The 13,737-nt window shown below is 34.6% G+C and overlaps 1 protein-coding gene across 1 annotated transcript in view; it reads left to right on the top strand.

Moving 5' to 3' along the window:
- Window positions 1–5,942: 5,942 nt before the first annotated feature.
- The window catches only part of LOC145283732 (phospholipid phosphatase 5-like), a 46,634-nt gene continuing 38,839 nt past the window's right edge, over window positions 5,943–13,737 (top strand). The window contains exon 1 of the mRNA XM_080132787.1: window positions 5,943–6,081. The gene's annotated coding sequence lies outside the window, so the exon portion shown is untranslated. The remainder of the gene's footprint in view (window positions 6,082–13,737) is intronic.

The following is a 13,737-nucleotide window of genomic DNA, read 5'->3' as shown; positions in this document are numbered from 1 at the left end:
AACTCTCTAGTCTTTTACTTTTCATCTATATAAGGGCAATAACTCTTACTTCCTTTATTAGATTATTTCCCCTTTGGCTTTTGATCGCTATAACACTACCCCATCATTATCTACATCTTGTTCCTGTCGTGCATCTCTTGTTCTTGCAGATGCCCTCTTGCACCTAGCAATGTTCTCCCGCATCTTCTGTTCTTCTTGAACCTGCTAACTTCTTCTTACTTCTTCCAACATTTATTCCTGCCTCTGCATCTTCTGTAGTCCTGTTCCTACCAGCATTCTGCCATTTTCCAGTACCTTGTGACATTGCCTTGCTGATCCAGCTCGTGGTCATGTCTATACAGACTGTGCCTACTTGAGGAACCTCATGATACCTCACAAAGGTCCACATAAATTTCTATCTGATTTCATCCTTCCTATACCGTTTCTTGTGGCCTTATTCTGTCTGTACCAGTGTAATCTTTTATTTTTTCTAAAATTCTTTTTACATGGGTAGAAAAGGAGACTAAGAGACAGCTGAAAGTTTTTAATGTTTATTTTTAGAGAGAAAAAAAATCACATAAGAGAGAGAGAGAGAGAGAGAGAGAGAGAGAGAGAGAGAGAGAGAGAGAGAGAGAGAGAGAGCAAGTGAGACACATATTCCCTTAATTAGTTAACTAACTTATTAAGGATTAACAAGTTGACACAATGAACATAGATATTAGAGATCTATTTCACTCTTGGCGATCATCAAACTTTTCCTTTCATTATTAGAGCATTATTTGGTAATGTGCCACCACACGACTTTCATAGGCAGACTAATCTCAAATCTCCTTTTCTCTGTTAACCTTGACATTCATGATGTCATGAATCATATCCTGACGTTGCTTTGTTTTACTCTCATTTTAACTGCCTTAGTCTCACATAATATCTTTCCTGACTCTTTCAATAGAATTCGTTTGTTTTTTAAACTTTGTGTCACTTTATTTGCACTTAGTTCGACCCTTGTTAAGATTAAGACTAATTTAACATAAGAGTTATCCACTATATAACACTAGCTATAGTTTCCCAGTGACGTCCCTTTTAGTACCACAGGGTTTTTCCAGTGCAATAAAACGATCTCTTTCTATCTATTCTTGATTTGTCATTTCTTCTTTGCTATTTCTACATTTTTTGTCTGTTTCCGTTTCTTAGTTGTAAGACCTATCATCAGTCACAGGCCCCTAAGTTCGGTTGGGAATTTTTTTTTTTCTCGTTTTCTTGCTAAACAAACAAATGATCAAAATTAAATTCCCAACTGAAGTTTTCAAAATCAAAAGAGATTTAGATGTATATTGATTGTGTTTATGTTAATTTTGGCCTGCAATCAAAAGTCTGCTGTTATTGTTTGAAAAAGTCAAGTTTTTATGTTTTTTCTCTCTCGTTTGTGGTTAAGACACAAGGAAGTTACTGGCATGCATGCTCATGATATGTCGATCATGTAACTTTTTCTGTTGACGAGTGTAGCCATTGTTTGTTTTTTTTTGAGTGAGAGCGGTGTTCTTATGCACATTGCGACACAACTTTTTATTCACTAGGGCATTCTCAGATTCTAGAAACACTCATTCTTTATAGACATTTATTTTGCATTGTTTTAACAAAGTTGCCAATGAAAATTATTTATTTTATATTTGTCATTCTTGCTTTTTTTTTTTTGTTTGATAAGTTAAATGGCTGGTAAACAGCAAATGAAATTTAAAAAAATAGATAAAATAAATAAATAAAATAAACAAAAGTTCAGCTAGAGTTTGTCACTGTCAACTTTCCGTCTCATATGTTGCTCCTCACCGCTGCCAACAGGCATTTTATTAAAAAACTGACTTTACTCCATTTGCATATGTGTGCAGTGGGAAGTGTAATCTTGTGCGATTCCACGAGACTACCCCTTATAAATCCATGGCCACCATCTTTAATCTCTCTCTCTCTCTCTCTCTCTCTCTCTCTCTCTCTCTCTCTCTCTCTCTCTCTAGATTCTAGCTGAAGGTAAGTCGTATAGCCACATAATGCACACACGTGGGCGCTTTTTTCTTTGTTTATTACATTCAACTCTACAGTTCTATTTCTCTACAATATTATTGGGCAATGGAGGGGCAATGGAGAGGGGCAGGTTCGAATATAGGTATTAATGAATTTAACTGTTAGTTTTGAAATTGAAGACACTTTACAAATGAAGTTTTGAAAATGAGTTTTCAATGTATACGTCTATGAACTCTGCTTGTGCATTTGTAGTGATAATCAGGTCTGATTAGATCCCTTTTCCACCATAAATAAATAGATGAATAATAAAAATAAAAAAAACAAGTATGTGAAATAAACTATGTTTACTTACACAAATTAACAAGTAGAAACAAAATCATTTTAGTGTCCGAAAATCATGTCTTGGCAGTCAGTTTTTTATCAATGTAAAAGTTATTTTTAGAATGTTCGCTGGATCGAAAGAAAAAAAAAGAAGAGAAATATATTTGTTTTATTAGTAAGAAACATGTTTGTTTTTTTTGTGTGAAAAGTAAATGTTTCTGTGCGCGGCTCAATGTCTGCATTATTCTCACTGTGCGTGTGTGTGCACACATGTGAATAGGTTTCGCCATGCTGGCGAAAGGAAGTAGCAACAAAGACAAGAGAAAGAGAAAAGAGAAAAGAGGATGAGAACAGTTCGCTCAGCATTTATATATTTTTTAAGAGGCTCCCAGGCAAGCTGGGAAAAAGGTTTGAAAATTAAGTCTTTCTTTGAGCATTGATTTGTTAAAAAGTGCACGTCTTTGCTCATGTGGTATGCTTTTAGCTATGTCCACCTAACAAAACATATTTTAAGTTCTCTTCCATGCAGATTTTGCATGGGCATAGTTTGTGAAATCTTTGTGCCTCTGAAATTTATTAATTTCGTTTTTACGCACGTAATTGGATTTTTATTTATTTATTTTAAAACAAGAAATGAATGTATTTTTTTTTTTAAATGTGTTTAACTGCACACGTTTGTTGAGTGACATGTATATGCTTCATTGGACACTCTATCTAGAAATCTATAAAAGTCCTATTCATCTGTCGAGGCCTCTGTAGCAATTGACACTTGCTACAAACACAGGCAGGAGCTACTTCTCACGACTTCGAGATTTGAAATCCATTTCCTCCTGACTTGTCCAACCACAAGCCAGTTCTAACTCACTTCACCGAGTATATAAAAGGTGAAATCATGAACCTTTAATTCTCTTTGATCCTGACCCTGCCGGGCAGCAGACTTTGCTTGGGGCTGTGGCCCCAGGCAGGACGTGAGTACAACGAGCTAGCTATGCCTCTCTTCAAACTACCATTTATTTCCACGTGCGGTACCCACACAAACTTTATTTATCATTCTACAGGACTACTCTCGTCGATACAACTCATACTCATAGACGCCAACACATTAGTACACTGAAGACTTTATCCTTTCTTTCTCTTTTGCCCCGGCGACTACTAGCTATAAACACGTGTGGACTGAACTATTCTCTTCTTCAACCAGCCGGCATGATATTAAATCCATCTTTAAACACATTGAACACTTTTCTCTCTCTTTCAATGAACTCTCTTACTAATATGTTTCTCTCTTCTACCAAAGCGACTAACAAAAATGACAAATAATGCTGTTTATCAAATGTTAAAATGAGACTTCCTTTCGTTGTCTTCATTATTAACTAAACCTTTATCACTAGGGACCAGAATTAACTTTTAAGGACATACTAACGTGCATTGGCTAGGGATGAAAAGTAATAGAACAAAGAGAGTTTGGTTAGATGATTTGAATATTTCTGAGGGTATTTCGGGCTCCAAAACTGTGGAAATTATCTTCCACCATCTTTCTTTTCTTTTTTCTTTCCTTCTTTCTGCTGTTTCTGTTCTTCCTTCCTTTCTTCTTAACCCCTTTCCTGCCCCCTTCCCTAGCTTCCCCCTTTTTTTATGTCACCTGACTCCCTTATGCCCGTTGATTGGATGAGACGTTGTCATGCTAAATTGAAGCTCGTGTGTGACATTTTTGAGTTAATTCGACAGTTGTGGAAAAGGCGTCGTCGAGACAACAAGTATTGAATGTATTCCCTTAAGGTCTTGGATAAAAAGGGACGCCTGGAAATTTACTAAGGCGTTGTGCAACTCTGTCCTGACGAGACATTAAAATAGTTGAAAAAAGAACCAAGGGAAGAAAATTCGCCTCAACGTTTTCTAAGACACATGAAAACTGAATATAATTATCAAGAAAAAGATAATTGAAGTTTTGAGAAGAAAATTCGCCTGAAAGTTTTCTAAGACACTTGAAAACTGAATATAATTATCGAGAAAAGGATAATTGAAGTTTGAAAAGAAAATTCGCCGCTGGAAAATTTCTAAGATACTTGAAAACTCAAAAATATTCTGCGTCCATGGAATTTTAACCTTTGCAAAAAGGACTACGGAAACGAGTTTCCAGGAAGGGGACTGACAAAAAAGAACTTTTAAACAACACAAACTCAGAAAGTAAAAGCCCCAACAAACGAACTTTCTAAATGTTCCATTCGAAAAAGGGCGCACAGAAGCTTCCAGTAAGTGCTCCCACCCTTTTTTCTTTCTTTCTTCCTCCTTCTCTATCTCTCTTTCCTTCTCTTTCCCTTCACTCTTTCCCCTTTCGGTTACTACTACAAGAACACTTGTAAGCCAGATGGACATTTTTGGCAGCCCCATAGAGGTCACAAACTTTTCCTTTTGATATCATATTTAATAAATTCTATTTCTCATATTTTTCTCTTTTTGTTTGTTTTCTTCCTTGATGTTTCAGAGTTTAGTAGTAACAGCTAATTGATTAAGAAGAATTACCTTCCACGGGAAGAAGTGGATAATAAAATTTCTTCAAAACAGTGTCGACTGGATTGTGACGGAAACAAAAGTGTTCTCTAGAAAAAATGCAGAAAATTGTTGTATTTAGCTTTTTATTCTACACACTGGCTTTCTCTGATCAACTGAAAAAAACAAAAAAACAAAAGAAAAAAAACAAGCAAATAGAGATTTTATTCAATGAAGAGTTGTAATGCAAATATTTTTTTTATTTTTTTTATTACATTTTCACCCCAAACAAGGCAAATTGCCACTTTGGTGTAGGGGGCTACTATCAGGGGCAACAACTACTGGGGTACTATGTAGGGATTTGGGCAGCAAGATGTCGGTTCACGTTACACTTGAACTTCTGCACGTCATCACATTTACTGTGCTATTTGTCTCAATAATTTAAAAATACATAATTATAACGTTTTCATTAATGTTTACTACCAAATATAATTTTATGTGAATTTGCTGAAAAAAAAAAAGTTAGAACTTAAAAACAAGGCAATAACATTTTTGAAGCCTAAGCTGATTCAAGGATATTTATCTGTAACGTTTTTACTAATTGCTTTCAAATAGATATATTTGTAAAATATTAAAGAAAAAGCCAAAAAAAAAAAAAAAAAAGATTACACAATATGTGAAATCCAAACTGCTTAAAAATTAATTATAGCTTTTTCTTTAATAATTACTATCAATGAAGTATTTTGTTTTGTAAGCATTTTGTTTTCAGAATAAAATATATAAATCAATAAAATATTTTCGTAAAATAATCAGAAAAAAGCTGGATTTGAACCCAATTTTTTTAAGACCAAATACAATTTTTGATAGCCAAACTGTTATAAAAAAAAAAAAAAAAAAAAGCCAAAATCGCAAAATTTAGCCTTAAAAAAGCCAATCTGGATTTACCGGATTGTCTTTGTAAAACCTAAAACCAAAAAAATAAAATTAAATTAAACAAATGAAACGAAATATATTGAACACAATTTTATATTTAGAAAATAATAATTATTTTATTAAGTCAAGTTTTATTCAGTAAAATACTATCACTAATGTACAAAACGATGAATTTAGTAAAATGTTTTGTCTGTTGTTTTTTTTTTACGTTGCGTTTTCCACTTGTGGTTCCGGTTGAACCACGTTGCTTTTTTCATGCATCCATCACCAATGAATTTAACTGACAAGCAAAATAACCACCTTATACGCGGCGTTCGTTCACTTGGTACAGCATTTCACACTCATCTAGTAAGTTAATCGACTTATAGACACCTGTTTTACCCTAATTATCGACAATTCATATGCATTTCGTATCTTCTTTATAACTTTTAAGTCTATTTTTACATGTACTCTGTCAGGTTCACCTTTTTGCAAGAAGAACCGTATTTACTTAAAAACATGGAATCAAAAAGTTGTTGCCTGGAGAAATTGTTGTTGTAAGCGTAGAAAGTGACGCAAATCATTTTGTCAATTTTATTTATTAAAAAAAAAAACGATATATTTTGACATTAATTTCTATTTAAAATTATATAAAATAGTTCAATTATATATATATTTATTTATCTGGAAATTCTATCAGTTATAAACATAATGTTTTTCTATTTTTTGTTTATTTAAAATATTGAAAAAAAATCGAGTTATTTTCTTCCTTGTTGATTAAATTTAAATGGATTAAAACCTCTAAATTTAAATGTTTTCTTGTTTGAGCATAAAGATGGGTACTTGTACAGTTTAATCAAGACATTAAAAAAATGAAAATATCGAAAAAAGTTTACATTGTACGTATCCGTTATGGAATGAAGTTCTCAAAAAAAAAAAAAAAAAAAAAATCATTTAATTTCATCAAGTAGTTTTTGTTTTACAGCGAAAAAACAATTTGTTATGATATCGAGCAAATGGTTCGATTTTTAGGAAGAAAAGCTAGTATTAAAGATGGGGAGGGAGTGTCGGCGCTTTAACTGGAGTTATCTCCTCATGGCGTGTTCTAAACTCCAAACAAAAATTTAAAAAATTCCAAGATATCTGCCTTGAACGCGCTCTCATAAAAACGTGTTTTTTTCGCTGTAAAAAAAAACAAAAAAACTTCTCGATCGAATTAAATGAATTTTTTTTTTTCGGAGATCTTCAGTCCAAAAACGGAGCCGTACACAATATAACCTTCTATCGATATTTTCATTTTTTAACGTCTTGATTAAACTGTGCAAGTACCTAAAGCTGTTAAACTTGTTAATTTATTTGGTAAATGTTACCTTACGCAACAACAGAACACCGACCATTCTAATTTGTTTTTTTAGGGGTATTCGAGGTCGCTGACAACGAATCTGATAATCAAACCCACCGCAAACATGGTATGAACCCCTAGACCTTGGGACTATTTTGTGCCATTTCATTGCCTTCGGTAGTGTTTTTTCTTACATGGTACGTTCGCGTGCGAACGGGCGTATGGGGTGTCTTATCACATCGTGTAGGAATCTTTCAAATAAGAAAGTTAAAAAATGTAGTTTTTTAATGGTTTTTTAATTTATCAAAAAATAAAGTTTTCACGGGCTATTTGCTAAAACATAACCACCAAACACATTTTTATGTTTTTCGTTCTTTTTAGGGGGGGGGGGAGTATTCTATTATAGGACTTGTGTAGTTTAAGGTGCGTCTGCAGTTTAATTAACCGCGCTCCAGCACCACCACCGCCCCCTCCCCAATGTAAACAGAATTTTTGTGAAATGGTTAATGTTGGTACATTACTTACGAAAAAACGGTTAATTAAACTGCAGACGCACCTGTTAAACTACACAAGTCTTATAATTGAATACCCCCCCCCAAAAAAAAAGAACGAAAAACATAAAAATATGTTTGGTCGTTATATTTTGATAAACCGAAGACAAAAAAAAAAAAGAAGTAAATAAGCCACATTTTTTTTTTTTAACTTTATTTGAGATGACCGCTTAAACATTCCTACGCGATATGATAAGACACCCCACTACGCCCGTTTGCACGCGAATGTATCATGTAAGAAAAACACTACCGAAGGCGGTGAAATGGTACAAAATAGTCCCAAGGTCTAGGGGTTCATACCATGCAAACGGTAAATTTGCGGTGGGTTTTATTATCAGATTCGTTGTCAGCGACCTCGAATACCCCTAAAAAAACAAATTAGAGTGTTCAGTGTTCTGTTGTAGTGTAAGGTAACATTTACCATTTATTTTATTGACATCTTATTACTTTCAGTAAGTAAATAGTATTTACTTGCGTTAATTCCTATTTTAATCACGGAAATTATTTGGACGTCAAATAATTATCACCGTAATATTTGGATCAGTGTTCGACTGTTCGGTGCTTGTGCATGTTCACTTTTGTCCACCGCACTATTTTTAAATAGTTTTTTTTTTTTCCAGGTTAAATTCAAGCTTCACGATATCTTTTATTATTATTATTATTATTATTATTAAATTGTTAGGTGGAAGCACAGAATAGTTACAAAACTCCTTCCTCTCCCCATGTCAAGAATAGCTTTCAAAATAATAACGGCATTATTTCAGCATGATGGCAAAAGTGCACAAGTGCCTTTTTCTTTTATTTATTGACTTTTTACCTCCCAAAATGGATAGACAACGATATTGATGGGTAATTCCTATTTAAGTCATGTAAATTATTCAGGGGGGAATGGGTATTCTCGCTCATATACTGTCAATTTCCCTGACAATTGTATACTATCCTATGTATTATACACGCATCTTTTATGACTTTTATATTGTGATTTCATTTTTTAACTATTCTCAAGCAACTTGAGTGTTTGCAGGACCCATATGTTGACACGAATGTTTTCAAGTTGTTTCCCCCAATACGATTTATGGAACAGACTGGAAATGGCCGAAACAGCTTATTGGTCGTGAAAGACAGACGACATTAAGCATGCGAAAATGCAAAGACTATATGTTTAGAGTTTGAAAAAAAAATATTTTGTAAATTTGTAGATTAACACCCCCCTGTTAAATTCCCAGGTGCTAGTGCACTTTTTGATCCGAGCTATTTTTAAAAAATAGTATTTTAAAGTTTTACGATATGTTTTTATTAAATTGTTGGGTGAAAGTACAGAATCGGTACATAACATCTTCCCGCCCCTATGTTAAGAATGGCTTTCTAAATAATAAAAGTTATTTCAGCACCGATCAATAAGTACCAATTCCCGTAACTCTAAAACAAGATTCTACCTTTTTTTTTAGGCGATTTAAAACTTGACGGAAAAAAGAAACAAACAAAATCCATTGAAAAATTCAGAAGTATTGGAGATATCAGAAGGCAGTGTAATCACCATTTTGCATTTTACATTTGTCAATGAGAAAGCTATAGTTCAAAGTAGGTTCCGAGTTTGCTCACAGTCAATACGTTGACATTTCAGAGCATTGTTTGCAACTATTTCCACACAATAAAAGTTTTTGCGTCAATATGTGACAATGGATAAAATATGAATCCAGCATTTCAAATCAAATTATCAGTTTGCTGTGATTATTTTGGACCGCTTTGACTAACAAGAGGTCAGAGCCATCTAAAATACCCCCCCCCTAAAAAAAAACATCAACAGGCAAAGTTTTGGCATCTGTATTTCTGTATTTTGGGATGCACAAGGTATTTTGTTCATTGATTTACCTTGAGAAAGGACGAACCATCAATAGCTAATATTATGTAGCATTATTGGTATGTTTATAAGATGAAATCAACAAAAAATGTCCACAAATAAGGAAGCAAAACATGCTTTTTCAAAAGATAATTCACTGTGCCACAAGTCGATTGGAACGATGGCAGAACTACATAAATTGCATTTCAGAATTGCTTCCACACCCACCTTATGTCCCAGATCTGACCTCCATCGACTACTGCTTGTTTGTAGACCTCAAAAGAATGCTTCAAGGAAAGAGATTTGGCTCCAAGTAAGAAGTGATATTGAAAACCGAGGCGTCTTTTGAGACAAAAGTCAAATCATTCTACAAAAACAGGCGTGAAATTGTCCGTGAAGCATTGGAATCGATTGGTTAATAGGAAACTATTTTGGTTGAATATTGCCTAAAAGTTGTTGTTTTCTTAGTTAGGTCCGAATGTATTGTACCTTTATTCATTACTAGGACTGTGACAACAGCATATTATTTTCATTGTTTTGAGGTCCTGGATATATCCGCTGGTGAGTCCCCAGTTTGTGGGCTTTGGGGAGTGTGGAGCCACACTTTAATTGCCATTGCTCTGAGATCCACTCTGACCCGGAGTGGTAGTACCTGTTAGGGTCCCAACTATGGGTTAAATAGGAACCAACTTGAAAAAAAATATATATTCTATTAAAAAATTTTTTCTTCAAAATAACTGGATTCGGCATTAAGTAACCTGAAAATGGGTTGATATGCTGTAAAACAAAAACAGCCAAACCAACTATCATTGTTTTTGACTCTCGAGTATATATCCGACACAGTTAATCAACCGATAACCACATCACTCTGTATAAAAGCATGTAAGATATCAATGGATACATATTCGAGAGTTAAAACAATCAAAAGAATATGCTGTTGTGCTAGCCCTATTCATTCCTAGCCTGGGTGCCCGGCATTTACTGGGTGTGTCGAGGTGTGTGTAAGGGGGTTGTTTGAACAACCAAAGCCCAATAAAAAAAAGAAAAAATATTAAAAAAACTCCAAATAGCAGCAAGTACCTGTGTGAGCACAAAAATTTTTTTTTAAAAATTAGGAGTAGTAGGCAGGCTCGAACCCATAACATGCAAGAGGAAACAGAGGTGTAAAAAAGACAAATCGTCTCATCGATGCATTCACTGCGGTTGTGACGTCACGCGCTTTTGAAATAACCTGTTTTATGCAACGTCGTTCACGCGAGGCTTGAATGACTTACAAAAATGTTGACAAAAAAACTTACCCCTCCTTGTAAAAAAAGGCACAAGTTAACTGTGGAAGAATGAATGATTTGGGCAATTTTTGGATATTATTTGGCCAAGAGACTGAGCTTTCAAACGATATCAATTTTGTAAGTGTCGGTTGCATGTGTTGAAAGATTTAGCGAGACATACAAACATGCATACACCTGGTGAACCAAGTGCAAAAATGATCCAGACAATTGCACATGAGGGAACAATGAGGATACTAAAAAGAGCTCTCGGTTTGTTTCAATAAAAACAGGGCAATGTTGGCAGCTGGCTTGGCTGCCCCATACCCAGCGTTATAATCTTCAAAGGAAGAAAATTAAAAAGAAATAAAATAAACAGACTTTGAAATTTATATAATAGACTAACCTGAGTGCCCGGCGTTGCCCGGGTGTTTGGAGATGTGTGTGGAGCAAAAAAAAAAGTGGTAGTAGGCAGGCAGGCTTGAACCCGTACCATGGAGGAGGAAAAGAATGTGAAAAAAAAGTGATGTCTTTGCCGTTGCGCCCATCACCAAACCGGAAGTGACGTAGGTTTAAATTAAGGCTAGACAATCGAAAAGAGGCAATGGCTTTCAAAAGTATCGGCGAAAAAAGCAACCCGTTGCTGTAGAAAAGTGCCCAGTTGAGGGTGAAGGAATTAATGTTTTTGGCCAATTTCTTGGTATTTGTTGTCCAAAGGGTCGAGCTTCAAAATGATACTGATCTCGTAAAAATCCGTCACCTCTGTCAAAAGTTTTATGCCGACATACGTACATACAGGTGAGATTTATATTATAGACTAGCATGGTGCCCGGCATTTCCTGGGTGTTTGGAGGTGTAAAAGAAAAAAAAAGTTTTGGTAAGCAGGTAGGCTTGAATCTTATCTCAACGCTATGAGGGCAGCAGAAGTGAGAATGGTTGAAATTAAACGATTAAAAAGTTAAGTGACAGGTGTGTAAATTTAATTAAGTCAAACATCATGCCATAGGGGAATGAAATCATGCACTTAACTTTGGCTGCAAGCCAGTTTCTGCAAGATGTTTGGGAAAACCAGCTCCCCATAAAAAGGGGAGTGTCCAAATGAATAGCAATTGTCTGATATGAGGGGTTCCCTTGCATTGATCAAAGCTGATTGCTTTTTTGGACCTCCCGGCATGAGTGCCAGGTAGACGCCTTTGTTACGGATTCAGTTTCGCTCTTTTATATGGAAAAGCCAAACGAACATACGGAGAATAAGAAATATTGCAAAAATAGCATGTAAAATCGTTCAAATAAAAGATAGATGCAACCTCCTTTCATAAATCAGAGATATTATAATCTAGGAAGTATATAAAAAGTTCTAAGAATTAGTGAACCCTGCCCTACACCCCCCCCCATCCAAAAGCCTTTGCCAGACATACACAAAAAACGCACACACTGACACACATTTTCGTTTTTAGATTAGCGGGGAGTACCTAGCGTTGCCCGGGTGAAGGATATTGGCACAAGGACGAAGCGATGTTAAGAATGGCTTCCACGTGGTTAAAATGAAAAAAAAGAAAAAACAAGATAGAGAGGTGGATAATTACTTTGCCATGCTAACCATTAGGCCAAAGAGGATAGTGAATTCAACGAGTTGGTAATTTGTTAACAAGTGTTTTTGAGTGTGGTTTTCATTTAAGATTTTTTTTTATAATTGTGTAATATAAAAATAACTTTGCCTAAAAAGTAAATAACATAAAAATAACATATATACAATTTTTTTTGCAACTGTTGAATTGTCTCTTTGTAACTCTCCTGTATCTTAATTTATTTTCTTTAATAAAAAATTTTCTACCTAACGTAATTTGTGGATATAATCATCTTAAAAATACGGAGACTATGTAGATACCATTGTTTTCATGTGAAATTCAATATTACAATTTCTGAAATCTCATTCCAACAGTGTAGAAGTGCATAAACTGAATATGATGATGATTGCGTTTAAGTGTAGCTACCAAAAAAAATGTAATTCTTGTTATTGATTGAACATGTAAGGGTTGTTTCAAAAGAAAACCTATCTTTTTTTAAACTCCAAAAATTGAAGAGCTATGAAGACAAAAGTGGTACCATTAAAACAAGTAACCTTTTGTGCTCCAGAATTTGTTTCTACATGGTCACCACCATTCTCAGTGCATTTTTGCCAGAAATTCAATGATGTATCTCTGCTTCTCATGCATATCTGTCATAGGGGTTGCTTTCTTTGAGTCTCACACTATCAATATCTGCAACAGAGCGATGAAACTTTTATGTCATGGATACATAAGTTCAGTTATCATAATAATATAATTTACAATCCCTGCTGATCCATTCAAGCGAAATAAAAAATAGGAAGCATTACTTTTGGAATGTCCCTTGTATTAAAACCGATTATTGTTTTTTTTTTAATGTTTAAATTAGTATGTTTCTGCTCAATAGACGTTTAGCTAGTGAAAATCCATCTTTTAGTAGTGTGATAAAATAATGTTTTTCTTTGCTTTTGATTACCTATGAATTACTGCAGTATGCTAACTCTTTTGTGGTTTAAAAAAATAAAGGAATATTAAGTGTTACCTACTGTAAAAATGAAGAATAAAAGGAAGAATTTATTTATTTGCGGACTGTTATCCTCATCTTTATAGTTGTTGTTCCACAACGTTTTGGCCAACTATTTGCCTGGCCTTCTTCAGGTGGTTATTTGCGACGGGATAGGAATGCCGAGTCTCTTATCCTCAGTAATTACTGCCTTGTATAATTGTTATTTTCACACTACGTTTTGGCCAACTAATCCTCTGGTCGGCTTTGGGTAGGATTGAAACCGTTATCTTCAAACAATGGTCTTTTATTAGTTAGCCAAAACGTGGTGAGATAATAATTATGGAATACATTTAAGAGACTTAACATTCCTATCCTGTTGCGGTTAACCACCTGAGGAAGGCCAGAGGAATAGTTGGCTGAAACATTGTGAAACAACAACTATGAAGATGGGGATAACAGTTTGCAAATGAATAA

This window comes from Euprymna scolopes, chromosome 8 (assembly GCF_053919585.1).
Source record: "Euprymna scolopes isolate OS-2025 chromosome 8, ASM5391958v1, whole genome shotgun sequence".
Taxonomy (NCBI): domain Eukaryota; kingdom Metazoa; phylum Mollusca; class Cephalopoda; order Sepiida; family Sepiolidae; genus Euprymna; species Euprymna scolopes.
Note: the sequence above shows the minus strand (reverse complement) of the source record. Positions and strands in the feature narration are given on the sequence as shown.